This window comes from Sphaerodactylus townsendi, linkage group LG01, assembly GCF_021028975.2.
Source record: "Sphaerodactylus townsendi isolate TG3544 linkage group LG01, MPM_Stown_v2.3, whole genome shotgun sequence".
NCBI classification, from domain to species: domain Eukaryota; kingdom Metazoa; phylum Chordata; class Lepidosauria; order Squamata; family Sphaerodactylidae; genus Sphaerodactylus; species Sphaerodactylus townsendi.
The window spans coordinates 36653097-36667541 of NC_059425.1; the positions used below are offsets into that span (position 1 = coordinate 36653097).

Genomic DNA, 14445 nt, shown 5'->3' on the forward strand with positions numbered 1-14445 from the left:
GAAATACATGCAATTAAATAATGAAAATCTATAGCACCCTCCCACAGGGTGGGCCACTCAGTCTCTCTGGCTGATTTTCTGTTCTGGTGTTGATTCTTTCCAATCAGCTTCTGGTACGGAGGGCAGGTAATTATATTAATACATTGCATGTGATTGGATTGTTCACGGTCAATCAAGAGAGTGCAAAACGATTGGCCTTCATAAGAGGCAGCCCATCATGGCTCTGCATGAGTCACTGTTTTGGATTTTTATCCTTTTAGTAAGGCAATGCCAAGACAAATGGCTCACTCAGAGATGGAATGGCAGCCCTTTTAAAGGGCCAGTAAACCTCTGTATATCTAGGTTTAATTCAGAAAATTAGCATGCTAAACTATCAGAACTATTGGAACTTTGGTGAATGATGACATGGGTGAATGGACAGGCATTCACAAAGAAGAAGCAAGCCCCACTCAAAGTTTTTGTGGATTTGTGGCAGGGAACATACAAATGGCTCTTTTATGAGGAAAAGGATTACAAGACCTGGTTCTCTAGGAACTGCACAACTGTGCTGTTGCTTAGATTGTGATGCCTAAGACACCAGCAGGCTCAGACAGGGAAATCTGTAAGCAAAGTCATTTATAAGAAGGAACTTAGGACCATTCCACATAGGCCAATAAACACGGGCGTAGGACAGTTTTTAAAATGTTTTTGGGGGAGAACTGTGCACAGATACCACCCCTAAAACAAGTCTGCCCATGTTATTTCCCCCAAATCGTTTTTTTAAAGAATTGCACTATTAGCGCGTCTTTTCAAAAATTCCAGGTTGCAGCCACTCACTCACAAACGGCCAGGTAGGAGGCACTTTATTTGCCTCCATTTTCCTTTTAAAAAAACTTGTGGCTTACATCCACATAGCTACACAGGTGCAGATAATCGTACCTCAGCTCCTCATCCAACCATCATCTGCCTGTTTCCCAGGGTTCTCAAGTCCTTCTGTACTGGTGTCGGCCTTCTCTTCTGAAACCACACATCCTGGCAATGGTGCAGAAATGCTGAACGGCTGTTCACAAACTCCCTGAATTAACACTTCTCTGTCATTTTGGCTATTTCTTTCCTTGGCTTGCCTGTTGTTGCTCCTGAGCCCGCATCTCCAATTACATCATCAAGAATGCTGCATCTCAAATTGCCACATGGCCGATTTTCTTTTATCTCATCCTCAGTGCTAGGCAATTTCAATTTGCATAGATTTAAATTAATTAATTACAATTAGGAGTGATGCATTCAGTTCCGGGCACCACAGTTCAAGGATTAATAGTAGAGCTGCAAGCACGCTGGGCTGAAGGAACTGTGTTGCACATAGAGACATAAAACTGGATCTTGCCAACTTCGAGGCAAACACTTTAGTATTATTAATTTCATAGCAGTTTCCTCTGCGCAAGTGCTTTACTAATATTAGCATCTATATAACACACTGGAGTTTTCAAAGGGTTTCATACACCTTTGTTCAGTAACCCTTACAACTCTGTAAGGGAAGATGGTATTATTAGGCCTGGATTGCACATAGGAGAAGGAGTGAGAGAACAGTGGTTTGCCGAAGGCCACCTACCAGTTTTGCAGCAGAGGTGAACTCTGAGTCATAGCCTTCCTGTCACTCTCTTACTCATTATACTAGAATAGCTGCCATCTAGGAATATTTCAAGAATTCTCACTTAGATTTCTCCCTGGACTTTGGAATTCTGAATTAACTAAACACTGTAAAGATGATATTTTGCTGTAACAGAGTCAGCATGCATAAGGGGGCTATGGGAGCAGGTATTCTAGCTTTGATCTCACTCTTGGCCCTGCCCTTCCTATACTCATTCACAGCTTACAGACACATTTGTTCCTGGCCATAGTTCCTGGTCACAGGGATGGAGCCTATGTACACATGCAAATAGAGTCAGCAAACACGATGAGAAAACATGTGGGACTAGTTCACTTCTTCCACCTCTTTCTTTGTATGCCTTGCTTCTCTAATGTCAAATAGTCATATGTTTCCAAACTGGAACCACTACATTAGAGTCCTCCATTGTCCCGTGTTTTTTTTTCTTTAATTTTGCTGCAGTTTTCAGAGCCAGCATGGGGTAGTGGTTAAGAGGAGTGGACTCTAATCTAGAGAACCAGGTTTGATTCCCTACTCCTCCACACAAGTGGAAGACTTTTATCTGATGAACTGGATTTGTTTCCCTGCTCTTACACATGAAGCCCACTGGGTGATCTTGGACCAGTCACAGTTCTTTCCAATTCTCTCAGCCCCATCTACCTCACAAAAAGTTTGTTGTGAGAACTGAAAGGGAATGGAGTTTGTAAGCCGCTTTGAGACTCTTTCCATACAAAGCAATTAAAGCGTTTATAGAATGTTTTCAATTTTATGTTTTTCAATTGATTTTTGTCCGCATGCTGTCTTTTAAAAAGTTCTGCAGATTTTTTATTTCATCAATATATGTTTCAGCTCATTCATACAGAAAATGTTTTCCAGTTCCTGTTTAGCAATGTCAACCATTTTTTAAAAAATTAATTTTAATTTAATTTCTAATTTATTTTTTCTTATGCATGTGTAAATTCAGTGCTTCAACGATCTGTAAATTTGAAGACATGCTGATTTTTGATTGGATATTGGAGGTGTAATTCCATAGAATCTACAAATCAGCAATCCCACTAAGAAATTATTTTTTAAAAGGGTGGAAGGCAAATTGATTGCAACATTTATTTTATAGGCAGGCAATACTGAATGGGATTACTGTAGCTAAGTGAGGGAAATGGCAGAAAGCCTTTCTGGCAGAGGAAAACTGAGCAAATCAGAAAGCAGCAGCAAGTGGTGGACAGTTGTAAAAGGGATTTCAGAGAAACAAAATGTTTCCAAAACCTAAGAGGAAAAAAACAATGTGGAACTCCCCAAAGGAAACGTTGCATTTTCTGCCTGGAAACATTTTAAAAGGTGTGTATGGAAAGGCTAGTGTTTTAGCAATGTGCCCCTGTACAATCATGAAGTAAACAGAATTTATTTATTTATTTATTTATTTATTTATTTATTTATTTATTTATTTATTTATTTATTTATTTATCAAATTTATAAACCGCCCACCCCCGAAGGGCTCTGCAATTCCGAAGGGCTCTGCAATTCCAGAATGCTGCAATTCCAGAAATAATTTTAGAAATGATCCTGCTTAAATCTTCAAGTATAGCTCAAAAGAATGTTTCCAACAAACTGAAAGCGAACGAGAACATTTCTTCAACCCCACTCCCATCCAAAATAGCTGCAGTCCTGATACATGTCATCCTACATGTGAATGCCTCTATGTGTGACACCATTTATGACTATTCCAATTTTATTTATTTATTTTCATATTTGCTATACCGCCCACCCCCTAAGGGCCCTGGGCGGTTTACAACTTAAAACCATACATAAAATACACTCAGAAGGATAAAACTATATATCAGGGCACAGGCCACAAAGACCTTTTTTTTTACAGTTAAGAAGTGAAAATCACCCAGAAGCAATGACTTTCTCAATGTTCAGCTAGTGAATACACGCATAAATCTATTATTTGATATGAAATCCACACTACCTGGTAAAGTTCCCAACAATTTCACCAAATATTCATTTCATTGTCCAACCCAAATACAAGTATGCCCTTCAGTGGAATGCTGGATTCCCCCAGGGTGAAAAGCCCCATGAGGAAGGAAAGCTGAACTGTTTGAACTGGTGTATGGATCACTTGTTTGGGCAGATTGGAAAACTGGTTTCAGTTCCCCACTACATGCATATCTTGCCCCTGAACTGGTGACCCTGGCCCTTGAATTGAGTTTTTAAGGCCACACACCTGCAATCTATATATATAAACGCAAAATACCACTGACTGACTGACTGACTGACTGACTGACTGACTCATCAACAGAACTCAAAAACCACTGAAGCCACACACATGAAATTTGGCACACCTGTTTTTTGCATACTCCAGGTGCTCACTAAGAAAGGATTTCCCAAAATATTCACTTTCACTCAATTTATTACCTGTTTACTGTTTTCACTGCTCATCTCTAGCCATCTGCGCGAACATTCTAAGGGCAAACCAACCGCTCAGTCCACAGACATGCTGCATGAACATTCTAAGGGTGACAGTTCAACATCACCAGCTTCATGTCCTTCACAAACTGCACTCTATTACCGCCCTCCACTACACACGTGAACCTATTTGAAAACAAACCCATCAGTCCACAGACAGGCTGTGAGGGAATATGCTGCATGTCACCCCAAAGTTCACAAACAGGCTGCAAAAAGGTATACTGAATGTCACCCCGAAGTTAACAGACAGGCTGTGAAAAAGTACTCCTCCACCCATCCTCATGTTAACAACACCACTTAACAACTGCTTACTGTGGAGACAAGTTTATTGCTCTCGGCCTCCGATCACCCTGTGCTTGGTGTCGTGCTCTGAAGTGGCAGGATGAGTCCCCAGGAATGTGCTGCAGTGGCGGTACAGTCCAGCTCCCTGCCCTTCAACCCTACCCTGAACCTCTTCACAGCCTTCTCACTCATCAGCATCCAATTGCAGAACAATTCCTTTCTGCATCCCGAAAATACAACGGCTGCTTCCAAATGACGTCTTTTGGAGCCCACCAGGTGAAAGAGAGCAATTTCATGCCAACATTCAAAATGCACGGACAGGTCTACTGAATGCTGAATGTCACCCCGAAATTCATAGAGAGGCTGTGATGAAGTATGTGGACTGTCACCCCGAAATTCACAGACAGGCTGAGTGGAAGTATACTGAATGTCACCCCAAGGCTAACAGACAGGCTGTGAAAAAGTATTCCTCGACCAACCCTCATGTTAACCAGACTGCTACAGCCAATACAATGAAAACAAAATCCATTTTATTACTTCCAGGATTTTAAAAAATATCATTGCCTTAGAAGCCCTCTTCTATGCATATATGTCCTTACCTACACAGTAATTGCCTTTAAGTAGGGGTCTTTCATAACAGATACCAGGGACTAAAACTGGGACCTTCTACATACCAAGCAGATTCTATTCTATTCGAATTTATTACCTGTCCTTTACCACAGTCTCAGGGTGAGTCACAATAAAATAGATTTCTACCTGAACTTGCTATTATCCATATAGTTAACCTTCAATCCTCTTCCAGTGGCTTGAATAATTTTGGGAAACAGAAATGTAATGTTGGAAGCATAAGGCAAGAGTTGAACGATGAGGAAAGTAAGAACAGGTCTTCTACATCATACCAAGGGTCCATCTACTCTAGTATTGCCTTTTGCCACAGCCATCAAACAGAAAAGCCCAAAAAACATGAAGAACCAGCTCCTGCTTTTGGCTATCAGTAGCTGATAATTCAGTATGGCCTCTGACCTTCGCTACCATGGCCACTAGTTGTTATCTTCTGCTAATTTGTCTAATGACCTTTTGAAAAGAAATCTAAGCTAGTGGCCCCCATTACATTTTCTGACAGCAAGTTTTATATAGGAGGGATGTTTTATATTGGATGTTACAGCACAACAGAGACCAAATTGCAGACGAGCTGAATGAAGGGCTTTGCTATACTGAATCAATAATGTATCTGAAAAAATACCGGACCACCTACTGCTAAGCAACATGCAGATATTGCCACAATACAATACATCTTTTATATATTATCTGCAGTAAGCATTCTAGCTTTGTCGGATTGATGGAGCACACGGTTCCCGTGGATTTAGTGTCCCATTCAAATGTAGCTCACATATTTTATTTTTCCAGAGCTAAACAAATGCTGATAAACTACTTCCTTGAACGTTTCATCAGGGTTTCAACCATTCACGTTGGGTGGCAAAATCGCTTTCTTACACTCAATAGTCGTTCGATCAAACTCACAGAAAGAGAAAACAGATTTATCTTCTCAACCTTTAGTTGTGAACTATGAGATATTCCAATCCAAAGGACACTGAAGAATTAGCCATTGCACTCAACAACAGCAATTTTTTAAATGTTTACTTCATATCAGCCCCACTATTTTGCTGACGAGTTCTACCTCACTTTGCAGTAGGGATAAGCCAATTTGACTGTTTTCATTTCACGTTGCTTTCGTATGTTATTATCATATTTTTGCATTTCTTTTTTTGTTGCTACTTTTTGCCATTTACATATAACTATTAATGTTGAAAAATTATTTATTTTTCTAATGGAAAAAGTAGACTGTACGCACCAGTGGACGTACACCTGAGAGTAAAGCTAAGAAGGGTGATTTTACCCAGCGATGCCACAAAATTCACTGTAAATAAGTTTGGCAAGTGAAAACACTTTATATGAGAACGATGATCTCTTGTGAGTGAAGTCTAGACCTGTTCACCTCACTGCTCTTTCCTCAAGTGATTGTGCAGCAACAGCGTGACCATGCAGTAGCCATCATGTTTTAGTTTCATGTCCTTCTCCTTGAAAGTGGCCTCTGCATTTTACATAATACATGTAATCAATTCTTTCTCAGTGTCATAGAAGGTAAAATCAGGTAATTAAATAGCATGGCTGTGGGTTATTCTGACTCCCATCAGGTTATACAACAACATGCATACACGAAGTAACCTTGCCAATAACAAACATTTACATGTAGTAGTATGATTTTTTAAAAACACAGATATTTATTTATACTTGTTAGCTGACTGATTAATTTGCTCAATATTTATTTATACATCTGCCTGCTGAGCTGCAAGCAATGACAACAGCTTGTGAAAGAGGAACACATGAGGACCCCCAGAAGAGAAAAAGATCCGTTTGAATGTGTACCTCGCTTTTCTCAATCATTAGAAATCTCAAATCATAAGGAGCCTCAATCACCTTCTCTTCCCCTCCCCACAACAGACACCTTGTGAGGTAGGTGGGGCACAGAGAATTCTGAGAAAACTGTGACTAGCCCACGGTCAGCCAGAAGCCTTCATGTGTAGTAGTGGGGAAACAAACATGGTTCACCAGATTACAGTCCACTGCTCATATAGGGTAGTGGGGAATCACACCTGGTTCTCCAGATTAGAGTCCACCTGCTCATAACCACTACACCATGCTGGCTCCCACTAGTCTGTCTGAAAACACAAATGTGTGAAATGCTACTGGTTGCATTAGACAGTGCTGTTTTAATATGCCAAAAAAAACCCCACACCTGCTAATGAACAGTGTCAAGCTCCTCATGGACAGCCAAACTGCCCATCCAAACTCAGCTCCCTGATCATGACCAAAATTTCACTTATTCTTCCTCCTCAATGCCCCACCCCCCTTAATCCACTGCAGCATCACAGCCTTTCAGATCTCCATCCCCCTGTATCATTCAAAAAGGGTTGTTGTGGAAGCAGAAACCTGGAGGGAAAATTTGCTTCTTCATATCCTTTGCACTCACACTTCTTAAGATCCAACTCACTGAGTTGCCAGAATGGACACTTTTGTGCTTACAGTAGAAACTATTCTCAAACTATTCTGAGCTGGAGCTAGAAAAGAGAGCTGCAAGGTCAGGGCAAAAACTGGGTACAGAAAATATGTATGTCATGTCCAGCTTGACCTGGGTCCTTATCTATGTCCAGCTTGATTTGGGTCCTGACTCCCAAGTTCCTGCAGGCCATATGGTTTCTCCTATGGAACATTCCACTCACCAGAAGATAATTTTATATCCATATCTTTGTATGCACAAAGGTTCTTTTCAGACCTTATAGTCAAGTGTATGTGCATAGGTCAGAGGCAAAACTTGCCACAGCAATCCCATTCCCCCTTCTATTACTAGTCATTTTATACACTTTGAATATGTGAACAGGGCCTGAGCTTGCAGCCATCGCTACCATTATGGGGCAATGAATTCCATTAAGTTAATTATTCATTTCATAAAGAAGTACTGTTTTATGTGTCTTTAGTCTACAGCCTATCTACCTCACTGGCTGACTCCAAGTTCTTGCCTCATAAGAAAGAGGTTTGAAACTTCAAGCGTGTGAAGCAAAGGACAAGAAGACTGCACTCCAGAGTTATCAACAAAATAGGCTTATAAGTAATTCAAATGCATAATGTTTTGATTTTGCAGCAGATCTTTGAACAGAAACAAGGAAACACGTTAGTGGGATGTTGTGCATGTTAATTCCAGGAACCTTGTTGATTGCACAGACAAGGAAAGAGAAGATTTATGTTCAGCAAGGAAGGGATGGGTGTAGTGCAATGATACTGTGAAGCAACAGAGAAAACGTAATCGGGAAGATTAAAGTTCAAGGCCATAGAAGGGTCCAATGTTGGGGCAGAGTAAAAAAACATAGAGCAGAATGCTAAGTACTTCGCTGTACGCTCTTTCTGGAATCTTAAGTGTGACCTTCATTTTTCTTGGAGTGGAATCATTTTCTCCCTTGTAACTTAAGAAATCCAGAAGATGCTGATTTAGACACAGTCTTAAACCTTTTAAGAGACAAGATACACACAACCACGTGATCCTACACACATTTTTTACTCTGAATTTTTAATGTTGTGGGTTTTTTCTTCTTCCCTCTATTTCCTCCTGTTGCTTAATTATCACATTGTAACCTGTCTTTCCTTACAGGGAGCTTAGACCTGCGTACATAACTAACTCTCTTTCTCCATTTTACCCTCATAAAAATTCTATGAGGTAGGTTGGACTCACACAGTGCCCAAGGATTATTTGGGGGGGGGGGCTTGTACAAACTTTAACCCCCCCCCCACACAGACACACAGAGAGATACCACAATCCTTCATCTTATACATACAATCTTATGTGCTATGACAAAGTTGCTTTGACTCAGAGATCATTGTTCCATAGACTATATTTCTGAAAAATGTCCACTTTTTTGTATTGTCGAACTTTTTTATTTTTTGTATTGTCCACTTTTTTGTTTTTGTTCAAAAACACCTGAGAAATCCTACAAGTTTTCTAACTATTTTGTAGCTTTTTTGGCAATTCCAATTTGTTTCTGTATAAAAGCATCCCTAAGAGTGGGATGCTGTGAATCCCTAGCCCCCAGTGCTGAAAGCAACCATCTTCCTGAGTGGCCCCAAGCTCTGCTGGTGCTATGGGATTGCTCTCTCTATCCACTTTCTCTGCCCCATGTGTAACTTTACAAACCAAAAATCATATTTCTCTCAGGGCGTTTCCCCACTCACCATGATCCCCCCTATGCCGCGCGCCCAGGCGTCCCCATGACCACACGATCTGTGCGGGGTCATAAAAAGGCGCCGTTTACAAGAGCACCAGGGATGCCGCACACTGAGGGGGCGCGACATTGGCAGCGTCGGGGCGGCTGCACTGTCACCGCCCCTGTAACTGGGAGTGCCGGTGGACCCTGCGCTACTTGAGGAGAGTAGCGCCGGGCTTAAGGTAAGTGGAGAAAGGCCCTCAGTTATCTTGTGTCTGAACTGAAAAGTCCCAGACTCTTTCGTCTTTCCTCATACAAATGGCATGCCAACACCTTAATCATTTTGGTTACCATCTTCTGCACTTTTTCCAGCTCCGCAATATCCTTTTTGAGATTTGGTAGCCGGACCTGTCCACTGTCTTTTAAGTACTTTTGGAACTTTGATTTTATTTTTATTAGAACTGCAGAATTTTTGTCTGGTTGCATATTTTTAAAAACTCTGACTCAGAAATACTGGGAAGTGGTATCCATTTAAAGATTATTTCTACTGGCAATGGATACTTTTTAATACCACACAAAATACTGCAATGAGCGTCTTAGAAGAGGAGGGGTGTATGCTTGACCTACTGCCAGAGATTCTGGAGCTTGTACTGGACATCTCAGAGCCTGAAATTGCTGGAACCAAGGTGGCTATGAGCTCAGACTGCACAGCTTTATTTAGATGCGGAAAGAACCCAAATGTGCAGCATTAAGCACTTCTGATTGGCAGACAGTATTAACACTCTGGATTGGCCAGGCCTTGAGTATAAATGCTAGGAGCCTGGTCTTCTGACTTTGGGTGGTCAACTGAGCAAGTATGTTGTACTTTTCTAACTAAGACTGCCCACCTGTTCCTGAAAAATGTACCAGGTCTGGTTAGGATATGGATAACTACAGTCCTAACCAATATGTGACATGTAATATTATAGTTTATAACTATACAGAGTAGAATCAGTGAGCTGGCCAGATACATTAATACTCCTAAGGGGAAAAATCAAGTGCAAAGTTAAGCATAGCAAGGAAAGGGCACCCATTCATCCTTCTTGAATATAGTACCTGGCAAGGTGATATCTTATAATAGACTATACGGAGATTGTAATAATAAACAAAAACAGACATCCCCCCCCCAAAAAAAAACCACTGTAGCAGTCCTAGAAAGGTTTTTCTGAACTTCAGAAAGTAGCATGTGTGTGCGTGTAGTATCCCAAATTAAAACTGCTCAACAAATCACTACCAATCTATTTTACAGCCTTTTTTATGTTTGATACTGAATCATTTTTTTAAAAAACCCTGTAATATCATTGATCCTTTCTGGGTTGATTTTACTAGCTTCTAGCGTACAGCAATTCTGTCTCTCCCTATGTTGTGCTCTAAGCAGATTCCACCTCGGTCCTTTCCCGCTCCCTGCCCCCACAAAACATATTAAGCTTAATAAATATATTTATGAGAATTACTTTGTATAGTCCTTATGCAATCAGCCATGCTGTGTATGATAGCCCAAGACGATGGAAACCCATTGACTTTTCGTTGCAAATTAGACTACCGCCTAATCGGTGAACCCTGCTAAGCTTTTGAATTATGAGAAGAACTAGCAGCTCCAGTTAGAACACTCAAATGAATTATATCAATTCATAAACTTGTTCATGTCCAGATTTCATTAGCCACACATTAACAGCATTTTATGTTTATTACCGCACTGACATAATCTATAAATAACTGAAATGCTAATCATAGTGTTCTGTCGGGCCTCATCATTTAATCATAAAGAGATACATTATTATAAACTATAATAGATAATAACAAGCCTGGGTCAATGGGCACATATTAAAAGATCACAATTATATCCTATAAGGCGAGGCACCTCGTACATTTGGCAACACAAAGGTCCATAGCTAATCACTTGCAAATGTTTCCCCTCTGACATACTTACAGTGCAAGGTGACACAATTAGGAAATATGCTTGTAAAACAGAGCAATCCTTGAGTATCAAAGTAAACAGAGAACAATTAATGGGGGTAGAAAGGGGGGACTGGGGGGGAGATTACAACATATGCCAATGGCAAGTCTATTAACACTTTATTGCGAGCTTATTTGGCAATATTAAATAGTTCAAACTCATGTCCAGAAGGAAATGTGGGCAGAAATAAACTCATGTAAATAGAAGGAGAACTCGATGCCTTCTGAGGGGTTATTATAAAGGCAACGCAATCCAAATATTTGGCCTTTTGCAAGCATGGAAGAAGAGGTCTCTGTCCCCATGGTGCTTTCAGCCTGAAGATCGGCAGTTAGGGGCACTATGGGAGAAGTGGGAGGAGGAAAAGGGAGGGAGATGCCCATATAATAAACAAGAGACAGAACAGAAGGGCAAGTGGAAGGAAGATGGACATAGTGAGCATATGCAGTGAAATGTTTGCCTCCCTCAAGGACAATCGAAGTGCAGATTGTTGCACATTGTAGTACAGCAAATGCTTTAAAATATGGTACCAGGTTTGGGCCTGGCATCTCCAGTTCAAGTGATGGAAAAGATCTGGATTGAAAAGGAGAGGGTGCGGAGGACAGTGTTGAGAATGACCAGGGGCCTGGGGATCAAGTCCTATGAGAAAAGGTTGAGGGATTTGGGAATGTTTAGTCTGGAGAAGAGGAGATTGAGAGGGGACAAGATTGCTTTCTTGAAGGGCTGCCTCTGAGAAGAGGGAGCTGTTCCTGTTGGCTGCAGAGGATGGGATTCACAATAATGGGTATGAATTATGGGGAGAAAGATTCTGTGTGGATATTAGGAAAAATTTGACAGAAAGAGTTGCTCAAAAGTCGTATCAGCTGGCAGTCTTTAAACAGCAGCTGGACAAACACGTGTCTGGGTTGCTATAGGCTGTTTCTTCATCGATCAAGGTGCTCTAGGCTGATCCTGCATCACCTATGGCCCTCAATTACTGGTTCCCAGCAAAGCCTTTCTGATGCTGTCTGGAAGTCAAAGGAAAAATGGCAGCCATATCACATACAATATAACTCACTTGAATGCCATGGTTACATTCCTGAAAAGAAACTACTAAGAAAACAAGTCTACGAAAGGAATGGTTGGAGATGTGTATTGCAATGGTGTAGTGGTTAGGAGTGATGGACAATAATCTGGAGAACCATGTTTGATTCCCCACTTCTCAACATGTGTGGCAGACTTTTATCTGGTGAACTGGATTTGCTTCCCTGGTCCCATGAAGCCTACTGGGTGACCTTGGGCTAATCACAGTTCTCTCAGAACTCTCTCAGTCCCACCTATTTCACAAGGTGTCTTTGTGGGGAGAGGAAGGGAAGGAATTTGTAAGCTGTTATGAGACTCCTTAGGGTTGAGAAAAGCAGGGTATAAATCCAAACTCTTCTTCTTCTATGGTAACTCCTCCTCCTCCTCCTCCTCCTCTTCCTCTTTCTCTTCCTCTTCTTCTTCTTCTTCATGAGGTGATAACTACCAGAAGACTGCCTCTGTTAGGTACCTATGATGGAGCATCCAGGGAAACCTCTCCGGGTTGCATTCCACATTGAGATTTCCTCCTGGAAGAACTATAGTCACCTTCTGCCAACCCCACAGTTCCTACTGAGTCTCTATTCCTTTGCTGTATATATGTTTTCACAGTTGGAAGGCCACCTTCCAACATATGAAGGTGCTCTATCACTTTTGGCTTGGCCATATCTACTTACAGCTTTGCTGATTCTGATGCAGAGCTACTACCCATTCATCTTCCCTTTGTATGTATGTATATGTGTGTGTGTGTGTGTGTGTGTGTGTGTGTGTGTGTGTGTGTGTGTGTGTGCGCGCGCATGCTACAACAGAACAGATTAATAGGTATTAGCATTATGGGAGTTATCATTGTAATTATTCCATGGACTTTATAGCCACCAAGATGTTATGATGTTATCTGCATGAGAACGCTTTTTTGAGCCAGAGTGGTGTAAGTGTTAAGAGCAGCAGACTGCAATCTGGAGAACCAGGGTTGATTCCCCACTCTTCCACAGGAAACCTGCTGGATGACCTCTCAATCCCCCTACCTCACAAGGTGTCAGTTGTGGGGAGGGAAAGAAAGGTGATTGTAAGCTCCTTTGAGACTCATCAAAGGCAGAAAACAACAGGGCATAAAAATCAACTCTTCTTTTAAAAAGGACTAAAAAAATTCATAGAAGGTTAAGCTTATCAAAACTTATCAAACATCCATCGGAATACAAGTTGCTGGACGATAACAGGATGGGCCCAGTGTTCCAGGGTCATAAGGTTGCCTGCTGGAGGCAACTGGCTGCTAACCTACAGGGACTTTTCATCTGATCCAGTACAGCTGTTTATATGGCGTTTTCCGGACGGACAAAATATCCTGGGGGAAAACCGGGATTGTACATACCGGGATGTTTCTATCTCAATTTCTTCCTTCACATGGCAGCCAGTCAGGCTGGAAGGAAGAACTCCAGGTGATTACGCATGGCCACCAGTTTAGTTTCATTTTTCTCGCCAGTGTTGCCACGCATGCATGAACTGTCCTGTTTTTCCGACGTAGCTGCAGGCAGCGAGGCAGGAAAAATAAACCGGTCCATCTCCCACAGTGTTTGCATGGGAGTGGGAGCAGTGCAGTTTTTTTAAAAAAGAATTTTTATCATTTTTGAAAGCTGCGGGATAAGGGAAACCTTGTGGGACGGGCCTGAGTTAGACCCGGAAGCCATGCAAAAGTCATGGCCGAACTGGGATGTTTCACCTCCTTATCCCAGGATATATGGTCCGTGCAGAAAACGCCTACATGTTCTAATGTTCATCCCTTTACCAAGTAGTTACCTGTCTTTTCTGCTACGGATATCTGCTGCTGTTTAGCACTGTCTAACATAGTGCTGTCCATGGCTCTCCATGACACAGAAAGAGATTAAATCATTCATTCAAGTGAACAAGAGAATGGCTTTCAGGGACTAAGTTCTCAAAAAGACACCAATAACTTTTTGTCCACTGTGATGTCAGAAGTACTGGAGGAAGAGATATTGGATGAATGGACAGGCATGGGACAGGCAAAATGCTGTGCTATTTTCATCACATCTGATCAAAATCCTACTCAGGTCTAGTCAATGGGACTTACTCCCAGGAAATCATTCTTAGCTTCCTCCTAGAAGAATTCAAGTGCCATCCTAGCTGAGCTTTACCCTTCTAAGTCCATTGAAGCCAGTGGACTTAAAAGGATGTCAATTAGAAGAATGCAAACGTCATGTCATCACCACTCAAATAATTCATTCAATACAAAATTTCATTCAAAAGAATAGAAAAAC

At 41.4% G+C, this 14445-nt stretch overlaps 1 long non-coding RNA gene across 1 annotated transcript in view; it reads right to left on the minus strand.

Moving 5' to 3' along the window:
* Window positions 1-14445, minus strand: part of LOC125445939 — a 296276-nt gene that overhangs the window by 47810 nt on the left and 234021 nt on the right. The gene's annotated exons all lie outside the window — the stretch shown is intronic.